This window comes from Mytilus trossulus, unplaced genomic scaffold, assembly GCF_036588685.1.
Source record: "Mytilus trossulus isolate FHL-02 unplaced genomic scaffold, PNRI_Mtr1.1.1.hap1 h1tg000391l__unscaffolded, whole genome shotgun sequence".
NCBI classification, from domain to species: domain Eukaryota; kingdom Metazoa; phylum Mollusca; class Bivalvia; order Mytilida; family Mytilidae; genus Mytilus; species Mytilus trossulus.
The window spans coordinates 152,717-167,384 of record NW_026963344.1 but is presented as its reverse complement, the minus strand read 5'-3'; the positions used below and the strand labels follow the sequence as shown (position 1 = coordinate 167,384).

Sequence of the window (14,668 nt, the reverse complement as noted above, 5' to 3'; positions counted from 1 at the left end):
TAGAGTCAATTAAAAGTGTTACTTCAGATCACATGTCAAGCATCCTGGAGGACATTGTCGTCCCGACCAAAATTGTCGTCCCGAAACGTTGATCGATCCATATCTGCGGGACGACAATTTTTGCTTCCGTGAGAACATTGTTGCATATATAAAGACAAATTTTAAAAGAAATTAAGAAGAGGCTTTTTATACACCGTGGGAAGGTCAGTTTTTATATTTACTTTGGTCCATTATAATTGGGGGGTAACAAAGTCAATTAAATATTTTCCTCTACTACTAAAGGGACATTAACATCGCATGTCTTATTTATTAAATCCTTTTTATTTCTGTTGTACATAGACCAATTGTCTTCTTAACAACGAATGTTTATATTAATGTTCTCGTTTATGAATAATGTGGTTAATAGAATCAATTAAAAGTGTTAAGGTTAGACAAACACATCATTTTGTTTTCAATAACTTGAGATCACATGTCAAGCATCCTGGAGGACATTGTCGTCCCGACCAAAATTATCGTCCCGAAACGTTGATGGATCCATATCTGCGGGACGACAATTTATGCTTCCGTAAGTCAGCGGGACGACAATTTATGCTTCCGTAAGAACATTGTTGCATATATAAAGACAAATGTTAAAAGAAATTAAAAAGAGGCTTGTTATACACCGTGGGAAGGTCAGTTTTTATATTTACTTTGGTCCATTATAGTTGGGGGTTAACAAAGTCAATTAGATATTTTCTTCTACTACTAGAGGAACAATTAGCATTGCGTGTCTTATTTATAAACTCCTTTTTTTTTATTTCTGTTGTACATAGACCAATTTTCCTCTTAATGAATGTTTGTATTAATGTTCTCTTCTAAAAATAATGTGGGTAATAGAGTCAATTAAAAGTGTTACTTCAGATCACATGTCAAGCATCCTGGAGGACATTGTCGTCCCGACCAAAATTGTCGTCCCGAAACGTTGATCGATCCATATCTGCGGGACGACAATTTTTGCTTCCGTGAGAACATTGTTGCATATATAAAGACAAATTTTAAAAGAAATTAAGAAGAGGCTTTTTATACACCGTGGGAAGGTCAGTTTTTATATTTACTTTGGTCCATTATAATTGGGGGGTAACAAAGTCAATTAAATATTTTCCTCTACTACTAAAGGGACATTAACATCGCATGTCTTATTTATTAAATCCTTTTTATTTCTGTTGTACATAGACCAATTGTCTTCTTAACAACGAATGTTTATATTAATGTTCTCGTTTATGAATAATGTGGTTAATAGAATCAATTAAAAGTGTTAAGGTTAGACAAACACATCATTTTGTTTTCAATAACTTGAGATCACATGTCAAGCATCCTGGAGGACATTGTCGTCCCGACCAAAATTATCGTCCCGAAACGTTGATGGATCCATATCTGCGGGACGACAATTTATGCTTCCGTAAGTCAGCGGGACGACAATTTATGCTTCCGTAAGAACATTGTTGCATATATAAAGACAAATGTTAAAAGAAATTCAAAAGAGGCTTTTTATACACCGTGGGAAGGTCAGTTTTTATATTTACTTTGGTCCATTATAGTTGGGGGTTAACAAAGTCAATTAAATATTTTCTTCTACTACTAGAGGAACAATTAGCATTGCGTGTCTTATTTATAAACTCCTTTTTTTTATTTCTGTTGTACATAGACCAATTTTCCTCTTAATGAATGTTTGTATTAATGTTCTCTTCTAAAAATAATGTGGGTAATAGAGTCAATTAAAAGTGTTACTTCAGATCACATGTCAAGCATCCTGGAGGACATTGTCGTCCCGACCAAAATTGTCGTCCCGAAACGTTGATCGATCCATATCTGCGGGACGACAATTTTTGCTTCCGTGAGAACATTGTTGCATATATAAAGACAAATTTTAAAAGAAATTAAGAAGAGGCTTTTTATACACCGTGGGAAGGTCAGTTTTTATATTTACTTTGGTCCATTATAATTGGGGGGTAACAAAGTCAATTAAATATTTTCCTCTACTACTAAAGGGACATTAACATCGCATGTCTTATTTATTAAATCCTTTTTATTTCTGTTGTACATAGACCAATTGTCTTCTTAACAACGAATGTTTATATTAATGTTCTCGTTTATGAATAATGTGGTTAATAGAATCAATTAAAAGTGTTAAGGTTAGACAAACACATCATTTTGTTTTCAATAACTTGAGATCACATGTCAAGCATCCTGGAGGACATTGTCGTCCCGACCAAAATTATCGTCCCGAAACGTTGATGGATCCATATCTGCGGGACGACAATTTATGCTTCCGTAAGTCAGCGGGACGACAATTTATGCTTCCGTAAGAACATTGTTGCATATATAAAGACAAATGTTAAAAGAAATTCAAAAGAGGCTTTTTATACACCGTGGGAAGGTCAGTTTTTATATTTACTTTGGTCCATTATAGTTGGGGGTTAACAAAGTCAATTAAATATTTTCTTCTACTACTAGAGGAACAATTAGCATTGCGTGTCTTATTTATAAACTCCTTTTTTTTATTTCTGTTGTACATAGACCAATTTTCCTCTTAATGAATGTTTGTATTAATGTTCTCTTCTAAAAATAATGTGGGTAATAGAGTCAATTAAAAGTGTTACTTCAGATCACATGTCAAGCATCCTGGAGGACATTGTCGTCCCGACCAAAATTGTCGTCCCGAAACGTTGATCGATCCATATCTGCGGGACGACAATTTTTGCTTCCGTGAGAACATTGTTGCATATATAAAGACAAATTTTAAAAGAAATTAAGAAGAGGCTTTTTATACACCGTGGGAAGGTCAGTTTTTATATTTACTTTGGTCCATTATAATTGGGGGGTAACAAAGTCAATTAAATATTTTCCTCTACTACTAAAGGGACATTAACATCGCATGTCTTATTTATTAAATCCTTTTTATTTCTGTTGTACATAGACCAATTGTCTTCTTAACAACGAATGTTTATATTAATGTTCTCGTTTATGAATAATGTGGTTAATAGAATCAATTAAAAGTGTTAAGGTTAGACAAACACATCATTTTGTTTTCAATAACTTGAGATCACATGTCAAGCATCCTGGAGGACATTGTCGTCCCGACCAAAATTATCGTCCCGAAACGTTGATGGATCCATATCTGCGGGACGACAATTTATGCTTCCGTAAGTCAGCGGGACGACAATTTATGCTTCCGTAAGAACATTGTTGCATATATAAAGACAAATGTTAAAAGAAATTCAAAAGAGGCTTTTTATACACCGTGGGAAGGTCAGTTTTTATATTTACTTTGGTCCATTATAGTTGGGGGTTAACAAAGTCAATTAAATATTTTCTTCTACTACTAGAGGAACAATTAGCATTGCGTGTCTTATTTATAAACTCCTTTTTTTTATTTCTGTTGTACATAGACCAATTTTCCTCTTAATGAATGTTTGTATTAATGTTCTCTTCTAAAAATAATGTGGGTAATAGAGTCAATTAAAAGTGTTACTTCAGATCACATGTCAAGCATCCTGGAGGACATTGTCGTCCCGACCAAAATTGTCGTCCCGAAACGTTGATCGATCCATATCTGCGGGACGACAATTTTTGCTTCCGTGAGAACATTGTTGCATATATAAAGACAAATTTTAAAAGAAATTAAGAAGAGGCTTTTTATACACCGTGGGAAGGTCAGTTTTTATATTTACTTTGGTCCATTATAATTGGGGGGTAACAAAGTCAATTAAATATTTTCCTCTACTACTAAAGGGACATTAACATCGCATGTCTTATTTATTAAATCCTTTTTATTTCTGTTGTACATAGACCAATTGTCTTCTTAACGAATGTTTATATTAATGTTCTCGTTTATGAATAATGTGGTTAATAGAATCAATTAAAAGTGTTAAGGTTAGACAAACACATCATTTTGTTTTCAATAACTTGAGATCACATGTCAAGCATCCTGGAGGACATTGTCGTCCCGACCAAAATTATCGTCCCGAAACGTTGATGGATCCATATCTGCGGGACGACAATTTATGCTTCCGTAAGTCAGCGGGACGACAATTTATGCTTCCGTAAGAACATTGTTGCATATATAAAGACAAATGTTAAAAGAAATTTAAAAGAGGCTTTTTATACACCGTGGGAAGGTCAGTTTTTATATTTACTTTGGTCCATTATAGTTGGGGTTAACAAAGTCAATTAAATATTTTCTTCTACTACTAGAGGAACAATTAGCATTGCGTGTCTTATTTAATAAACTCCTTTTTTTTATTTCTGTTGTACATAGACCAATTTTCCTCTTAATGAATGTTTGTATTAATGTTCTCTTCTAAAAATAATGTGGGTAATAGAGTCAATTAAAAGTGTTACTTCAGATCACATGTCAAGCATCCTGGAGGACATTGTCGAAACGTTGATCGATCCATATCTGCGGGACGACAATTTATGCTTCCGTAAGAACATTGTTGCATATATAAAGACAAATTTTAAAACAAATTAAGAAGAGGCTTTTTATACACCGTGGGAAGGTCAGTTTTTATATTTACTTTGGTCCATTATAATTGGGGGGTAACAAAGTATTTTCTTCTACTACTAGAGGAACAATTAACATTGCGCGTCTTATCTATAAACTCTTTTTTTTTCTGTTGTACATAGACCAATTGTCTTCTTAACGAATGTTTGTATCAATGTTCTCTTCTAAAAATAATGTGAATTAAAAGTGTTACTTCAGATCACATGTCAAGCATCCTGGAGGACATTGTCGTCCCGACCAAAATTGTCGTCCCGAAACGTTGATCGATCCATATCTGCGGGACGACAATTTATGCTTCCGTAAGAACATTGTGTTGCATATATAAAGAAAATTTTTAAAAGAAACTAAGAAGAGGCTTTTTGTACACCGTGGGAAGGTCAGTTTTTATATTTACTTTGGTCCATTATAATTGGGGGGTAACAAAGTAAATTAAATATTTTCTACTACTACTAGAGAAACAATAAACATTGCGCGTCTTATCTTTAAACTCCTGTTTTATTTCTGTTGTACATAGACCAATTGTCAACGAATGTTTGTATTAATGTTCTCTTTTATAAATAATGTGGTTAATAGAGTCAAATTAAAGTGTTACGGTTGGACAAACTCATCATTTTGTTTTAAATAACTTGAGATCACATGTCAAGCATCCTGGAGACATTGTCGTCCCGAAAAGATGATCGATCCGATTTCGTCCATTATAATTGGGGGGGGGGGGGGTTAACAAAGTCAATTTAATGTTTTTGTCTACTACTAGGGGGACAACTCACGTTGCGTGTCTTACTCATAAACTCCTTTTTTTTATTTATGTTTTACATAGACCAGATGTCTTCTTAACGATTGTTTGTATAAATGCTCTCGTCTAAATAATGCGGGTAATAGAGTCAATTAAAAGTGTTTATGTTTGACAAACACATCATTTTGTTTTCCATAATTTGAGATCACATGTTAAGCATCTGGGAGAACATTGTCGTCCCGACCAAAATTGTCGTCCCGACTGTTTACGTTTCGCGACGTGTTCCTTTGCAGTTAGATACTTAACCAATTACTACCACATTTTTATATTAATAGGTATTCTTCCAACACCAAACTATTGTACCAATATACGTAAGGCAATGGACGTCTCAAACGATATTTTGTTTTTTTATGATAGTGTAAACTTTACAACAGTTACTTATTAAATCCAAAACAGTTGATCATTCCTCTTCTTCGGGACAAATACTTTTTTACCTCTGCACGACACATTTCACATAAAAAGGAAAATTGATAAAAATTATCAGACATTATGAGAAAGTCATTTTTTATATTTCTTTTCATCCATTCATTTGTATAAAAAAATGTACATTATGTTATTCATTTAATCATAAATTTACTGGATATCTTTTTTTAAGAAATGGAAAATTGGATGAAAACGCAGTTGGCACACGTGGTAAGTAAAACATGGAAAATAATCTGGGAACTACTACGATAAACAAAATAAGATAAGGTGGCTGAACAAACTTAGTCACCTTCAGGCAGTTTTAAATTAGATGAAAATACATTATAAACAAATTGTAAGGTAGACATTGAAAGATACGTAGAGTATAAGCAGATAGTATATATGATAAAGTGATAACACAATACGTATATTTTTTTTCTTGCAGGTACATACATTAAGAGGAGATATAGACACTGGGAATATCAATTTGCAAACAAGTATTTCAGAACTAAAAGATGGTAAATAAGTTCGTTTCTTCCTGTTGCATTACTCAGATTTTCGTATACATTGAAGAACTTATAATAATAATATTTGTGTTATATTGATAAGTATTGTAATGGCAAACTTTCAACACCAAGATATATTACCATTGTATATACGTCTATTGACATCTCGAACTATTAATTGTAATCAAAATCGTTCATTTGTATTAGGGTCAGTTTTGTAACAGTAAGGCAGTACAATATTATCATACATCGCGAAACAGACAATTTACATTTCGCGTCTTGTACCTACAGAGGTAGATAAGACACATACATAACCAATTATTACAACAAATTTATATTAATAAGTATTATAATGGCTCAAAACTTCCAACACCAAAATATTGTACCATTGCACTTAAGCCAATGAACATCTTGAACCATTTTGTGTACGTACATTTGTTCTTTTGTGTCAGTGTAAACTTTACAACAGTTACTTATTAAATGTTTAGATACATCCAAAACAAGTGATCAATCCTCTTCTTCGGGACGAAGACTGTTTACCTCTGCACGACACATTTCACATAAAAAGGAAAATTTTAAAAGTAACCACACACTGTGAGAAGGTCAGTTTTTATATTTCTTTTCATCCATTCATTTGTATAATTCGTACATTATGTTATTCGTTCAATCATAAATTTACTGGATATCTTTTTAAGAAATGGAAAATTGGATGAAAACGCAGTTGGCACAAGTGGTAAGTAAAACAGGGAAAAAAATATACGAACAACAAATTAGATAAGGTGGCTGAACATATAAGTCTCACGCAGGCAGGTGAAATTAAAAAGAAAGACAGCTGATATAAATTTTGAAAATTAGATAAAAACACATTTGAAACAAGTTGTAAGGTAGACATTGAAAAATACGTAGAGTATAAGTAGATAGATATATGATGAAGTGATAACACATAACGTGTATTGTTTTCTTTCAGGTACCTGAATTAAAAGCAGAGATAAACACTGGGAATATCAATTTGCAAAGAATTATTTCAGAATTAAAGGATGGTAAATAAGTTTGTTTATTCCTGTTGCAATATTCAGATTTTCGTTTTAAATGAAAGAACTTATAATAATAATACTTGATTTATATCAATAAGTATTGTTATAGCAAACTTTAAATTGAAGAAGTTATAGTAATAATACTCTGAAAAAGTTATCTTTAATTTCAAGTAAAATATAAGTGGACACGACACAAAGCTCTTCATACATCAGCTTGTTAGTTGAAATGTCTTAATAAAAGGTGAAGAAATGTTGTGACAAGCATTGCGAGGTTAACTTGTAAGTTATTTATGTTTTATTTGTTATGCCGTGTTTGTTGGAGTTTGATTAAGATGATTTCTTTGCAGCTAACAAAGACCATATATCTCTTGAAACAGTATATAAAAGTGCTGACAAAAGATCTGACGAGAAAGACGTTAACCATATTGTAAATGAAAAGAAAGATAGTGAACATGGCAATCAGAATGGTGACAAAAAATTAGAAACACTTACGACGTCGTTAAACACGGTAGGTCAAACATACGGACAGTAATGGGTTAACTCATTTTCTATAAAACGTTGTATATGTGCATGTCCTATGTCCAGAACCTGATGGTTTTTTTTCAATTGTTGATCTGGTTCAAGACCATTCTTTGTGACATATAATGATTTAGTTTTACAAATCGTGACTTGGATTGACAGTTTTCTCATTTGCACTCATTCCCTTCTTGAAAAACTACAATCACACACATTAAACCCTAACCCTAACCTCAGCTAAATGCGGCTAAACATGATAAGTTTCATTTCTTGCAGACAAGTGAGGTTAAGGTAAAGAAAACTGATGGATATATTGAAAATAGGACGAAAACACAGTTAAGTAAAGAGGTGAGTCAGACATGACAGGTTTCAGCTTTTTTTATATTTATAAATATAATACAGTAGGTTAAACAAAACCAAAGTACTTACAATATTGGATGAAGTGATAACAAAATATATATTATTTTTATTCAGATACATGAAATAGTCGGAGAAGTACCCAGTGGGATTAAAGGCCAGACATATCATCGAACAGTGAACGAAAGTGTTGTCAAAAGATATGATGGTGGACAAATCGATAATGATAAGAAATATAATGAATATGGCAATCTGACTGATGACGAAAATGAAGGCGCACTTGAGACGTTAAGGTTAACTCAGTTGACAAAGCTGGTAAGTCAAAAAAGGAGAAAGAATATGGAAAGTAAGAGGAAGAATTTTGTGTTTATTTGTATTCTATTTAACATTGTATCTGTAAAATGAAAATAAATATAGATTTAAACTAGTATAAAAGAAAACAAATATCATATGTACTCATAAAACAATCCAAAGAACAAACTCCTTATATACTATTACTATGTGATATAATAAACACTATATGTTCTTTCAGGCAGATGAATCAAGAGGCAAAACAAAAAGTGAGCGTATGCAATTAAGTAGAATGCACCCAGAACTTAGGGACGAAAATGATAATTATTGTAATGACAATGAGTTGCAAGAAATGGAAAAAGAACTTGAAGAGTTAGGATTGACCCCTACAGCATCTTCAGGTAAACTAGAATTGCATATATGTCTAGGTATAATTATTAATCTTTCATAAAAAAAAATCCATACATATTTCGTTATGGGGTTATTTTTTTATATACTTCTTTTAAAGAAAACGTTTAAAAAAAACTGTGTGCATAAATGTGTATCAATTCTTTATCGTTATATTTTACTTTACTTTATACAGTTATTTCCAAGCTCTGCCTTGACCCCACCAATTGGTCACCAATTTCGCCCAAGCAGAACAGTCACTCACATCAAATTATACCAGAACAAAGGAAACTAAAAAGTAAGTACATTTGAAATCTACTTGTATAATATATGACATGTATATTCACTTGAATAACGTGTTTGAAACAATACAAAATACTTAACACATTCGCCTTTTTTTTTTAGGACGAAATTCAACAGAGGTTATCAAAGAGAATAATAAAAGTACGTATAGTATATTTTGAAACAATAGCTGTCTTTTGGATCAAATGGTGTATTTGATAAATGCTGAAAGTTTTTAATTAAAAGAAGATTTACTTCCTACATGAATGTCAAAATCAGTTTAAAAGATATACCTGAGAATTCCTCATCTTAATTGTAAACAAATTTATATGTATATCAAATTTGTCTTTTTCAATTCATCTCATATACAGATGCTATGAGAAGGAAACGTTTTGAACAAAATGTCATTTTCTGCTTAACAACACAGCATTCCTTTTGCAGTACCAAAGTTTAAAGAGAGCACTATCAAAACAGAAAAGACAGAAATTTAACTAATGGTTAGTATTATAATAATTATCGATAAAAATGTATTCTTTTAATGACCTTTGATTGCAAAAAAAAGAATGAACTATTGCAAATAACATTGTTTCTCATATTATTGTTATATGTCAGACAATAACGGCTCGAAGACGTCATCAAATATAGTTGTAACAATTGTTTAACAAAATATATATACCTTCCAGGAAAGAAGAAAGGACAGAGAGGAGCATATTAACACTTCCAGAATAAGAAGCGGGAATACGACATAGTGTATGAGACTGTGCAATTGAGTCGAAATTGTTATTCAACGACAATATTCGTATGGACAATAAATGATTTCAGAGCGATTATATTTTTGAACTTTCTATGAGACATGTATATTTTCTGTTTGTTTTAACGTGTTCCCCCTTTTATTCTGTTAAAAATGTTGTGTATAGTATTTATATTTTGTAGAACTTATAAAGAAAGAAAAAAAAAGAAGTACATCAATTGTTTATTGTATATATTACCATTAAGTTCAAACATGTCCCGATCAAGATGGTCATCCCGAAAAAGCTACTCCCCGGTACGATAAGACATGGAATGTAATTTGTCTTATCGCAAGAGCCAAACTCATAGATAATATAACGCTATGAATACAATTGAAAATTACAAAATGACAAACAACAGCACACATGAACTCTACTAACAACTAGGGGTAATTTCAGGCTGCTCCGAAATTGTTAGCCGATCTTACTCTACATATGGCACCATAAGTTTGATCATGTTATTACAAACCCAGCACATATTCTTATATGGTAGGTCACCTTCTTGAACAGGGCAGCGGGTTGAAACATATCTATATATATGTTGCAATCGTTGTATTGACGGCCTTGCTTTGTCTTGGAAGGGGTAGGTTAAGGATAGTAACTGATTGACTTTTTGTATTGAGTTTTTCACTACCTTCTAAAAATTAGTGTTTATGGTTTCATGTACTTCTAACGGTGATTTTTAAAAAATCTCAACATGATTCTTTGCTTCGAGCAGCCTGACATTAATTAATTCGGGCCTGTTAGGGATAGTACTATTTAACAATTAAGCCTACAACGAAGACCGAAAGTGTTTATCTTTTGAAGTTTCGGAGTTGGGGTTCAGTTAAACTCTTTGAAAGTCAATATTTATCAAATTTCAAAATGATCCTGTGCACCGATTGGATTCAAATTAGAAAAAATCGACCCAGAGAGAGTATGTTTTATGAAGAAGCTTATGGAGACGTCCGCATATGTTTTTCCTTTAAAGTTTGGAAGTTTGGGTTAATTTCGGGGCAAGGATTCACAATCAAACATTGTATCCATGGCAACAATCTGCATTTATTTGTTATAAAATATTGCAAAAAAGGAGGAAAGATGTCAAATATTTCCCCAAAATTTAGCTAAAAGTAGAATTTCAATCGCTTGAAGTAATACTTTTTCTGAAACTGTGTAAATATATCATTCAGCAAATCCAATGAAAATCTTATGTCTTATACGGACTGTCAAACAGTAAACAACCTATAAAACATTTATAAACCATCTTTGCAGGCTAAATTAGCACTCATTTGTCTAAAAAAGAATTTTATTACACAATAACTTTCCTATTTGAAAAATACACAGGGGCCATAATGCGAAACTAAATTCCTTACTGTGTATTGCTACCTTAATCCTACGCCAAACCCAAAATGTGTTCAAACGGTGGTTTTGGAGGTCTTGCTTTAGCTTTGAACAAGTAAGTCTAGGAGGGTAACAGATTGGATTTTACAAAATCCGAATTGTTGAGTGGTGGTTGGTCAGGTTATGCTGTTTGGAACATTACAAAGTCGACATGATCCTATACTTCTATCGGCTTGACATTCATTAATTCGGCCCATTGCGGGGAAGTCCTTTTTTCACAATTAAGCTTATGATGAAGACCGCATGTGTTTTTCCATTGTAGTTTGGGGATTGGGGTTAGTTTCGGGGTTGTGCTTGACTTTCGCACCAAAAAAATTTCAGTGAGGTCGGAATGTGTTGTCGTACACTTTAGCGAAACCAACAAGTTTCCGTCCTTTGGATTGCCTTTTAATCTTTTCTGAACAGTTTACTTTAAGAAAATGTATCTATTCGAATCCATTATACACCTGATTGAAGATTGAAGTCAAAGGCACTTTTCATGTGACTAGACATATCTAGGAAATTTATGACGCATGCGCAGTCACAGAAAGTACAAACATTCGAAGGAATGAAAAAGTGCATCTCACTAAACCGCGATTAAGTCCTCTACTCTCGTCAAAATTACTACCCTGGTACCAACACTAACGCCTACCTTGACCCTTACCCAAACACTGACAAAAACAATCAGGAACGTGTCTTGTCTAAGCTACTTCCATGAGCCTGACCTTAACACTTAACCGTGACCCTAACCTAAAACTCTGACTAAAACACATAAATAAAATATATTGCAAGTAAAAAAAGAAGATCTGGTATGATTTCCAATGAGACAACTATCCACAAAAGACCAAAATAACACAGACATGAACAGCTATAGATCACCGTACAACCTTCAACAATGAGCAAAACCCATACCGAATAGTCAGCTATAAAAGGCCCTATAAAACAAAGCAAAACAATTCAAAGGAGAAAGGCTTTCGAAGCGAGCTCGGAAAGTGCGGCCGTACATTGCAGTGATAACTTCCATCCCCTAGACAGCCTCTTCGTCCTCTTCGTCCTTTCGGAACAGTTTATTTTCAGAAAATATCTTTCTTCATATCCATTTTATGCTGGTTAGAAGATTATAGTCTGAAGCACTTTCATTCTCTGTACTTAATTATATTTTTTGAAATTTCTGACACATGCGCAATCAAAGAAAAGGGCAGACATTCGCAGAAGTTAAAAGGGTCACCTCAATAACCCTTGTCGACTTCCCTCGTCAAAGTTACTCCCCTGAACCTAACCCTAACACTTAAACTTAACCCTTACCTACAACCCTGACCAAAAAAAAATATCATACAAACGTTTATTCAGAGAGGTCGGAAAGTGCGGCCGTACACTTCAGTAAAAACAATAAGTTTTCATTCTCTAGATCGTCTTTTAATCTTTTTGGAACAGTTAATTTTAAGAAAATCTCTCTATTTTAATCCATTCTACACCTGTTTGAAGAGTGAAGTCAAAGGCACTTTTCATACTCTGTACTTAAATATATTTTTTGGAAATTTATGACGCATGCGCATTTACAAAAAGGGCAAACATTGGAAGAAATGGAAAAGTGCACCTCACTTACCCTCGATAAAGTCCACTGCTCTCGTCAGAATTACTATCCTGCTCCTAACACTAACGCTTATCTTCACCCTAACCGAAATACTGACAAAAAAAAAAGAAACGTGTCTTGTCAAATTTACTTCCCTGAACCTAACCCTAACAATTAACCGTGACCCTAACCTAAAACTCTGACTAAAAACATAAATAAAATATATTGCAAGTATAAAAAGAAGATCTGGTATGATTTCCAATGAGACAACTATCCACAAAAGACCAAAATGACGCAGACATGAACAGCTATAGGTCATCGTACAGCCTTCAACATTGAGCATACCCCATACTGAATAGTAAGCTATAAAAGGCCCCGATAAAACAAAGCAAAATAATTCATAGGAGAAAAGGGTTTCGTTAGAGAGGTCGGAAAGTGCGGCCGTACACTTCAGTGATACTTATTAGATTCCATCCTCTAGACAGCCTCTTCGTCCTTTCGGAACAGTTTATTTTCAGAAAATATCTTTCTTCAAATCCATTTTATACTGGTTAGAAGATTATAGTCTGAAGCACTTTCATTCTCTGTACTTAATTATATTTTTTGAAATTTCTGACACATGCGCAATCAAAGAAAAGGGCAGACATTCGCAGAAGTTAAAAGGGTCACCTCAATAACCCTTGTCGACTTCCCTCGTCAAAGTTACTCCCCTGAACCTAACCCTAACACTTAAACTTAACCCTTACCTACAACCCTGACAAAAAAAAATATCATACAAACGTTTATTCAGAGAGGTCGGAAAGTGCGGCCGTACACTTAAGTAAAAACAATAAGTTTTCATTCTCTAGATCGTCTTTTAATCTTTTTGGAACAGTTAATTTTAAGAAAATCTCTCTATTTTAATCATTTCTACACCTGTTTGAAGAGTGAAGTCAAAGGCACTTTTCATACTCTGTACTTAAATATATTTTTTGGAAATTTATGACGCATGCGCATTTACAAAAAGGGAAAACATTGGAAGAAATGGAAAAGTGCACCTCACTTACCCTCGATAAAGTCCACTGCTCTCGTCAGAATTACTATCCTGCTCCTAACACTAACGCTTATCTTGACCCTAACCGAAATACTGACAAAAAAAAGAAACGTGTCTTGTCAAATTTACTTCCCTGAACCTAACCCTAACACTTAACCGTGACCCTAACCTAAAACTCTGACTAAAAACATAAATAAAATATATTGCAAGTATAAAAAGAAGATCTGGTATGATTTCCAATGAGACAACTATCCACAAAAGACCAAAATGACGCAGACATGAACAGCTATAGGTCATCGTACAGCCTTCAACATTGAGCATACCCCATACTGAATAGTCAGCTATAAAAGGCCCCGATAAAACAAAGCAAAATAATTCATAGGAGAAAAGGGTTTCGTTAGAGAGGTCGGAAAGTGCGGCCGTACACTTCAGTGATACTTATTAGTTTCCATCCTCTAGACAGCCTCTCCGTCCTTTCGGAACAGTTTATTTTCAGAAAATATCTTTCTTCAAATCCATTTTATACTGGTTAGAAGATTATAGTCTAAAGCACTTTCATTCTCTGTACTTAGATATATTTTTTGAAATCTGACACATGCGCCTAAGAAAAGGGCAGAAATTCACAGAAGTTAAAAAGGACACCTCAATTACCCTCGTCGACTTCCATCGTCAAAGTTTTTCCCCTGAACCTAACTCTAACACTTAACCTTGACCATAACCTAAAACCCTGACCAAATATCATACAAACGTTTATTCAGAGAGGTCGGAAAGTGCGGCCGTACACTAAAATAAAAACCAATAAGT

At 33.5% G+C, this 14,668-nt stretch overlaps 1 long non-coding RNA gene across 1 annotated transcript; it reads left to right on the top strand.

Annotated features, from left to right (window-relative positions):
• The first annotated feature begins 9,234 nt into the window (after nucleotides 1-9,234).
• On the top strand, nucleotides 9,235-9,882 carry LOC134702067 (uncharacterized). The gene is made up of 3 exons (XR_010104307.1): nucleotides 9,235-9,273; nucleotides 9,553-9,608; nucleotides 9,795-9,882. It is a non-coding gene; the product is annotated as an uncharacterized LOC134702067 (long non-coding RNA).
• The last annotated feature ends 4,786 nt before the right edge of the window (nucleotides 9,883-14,668 follow it).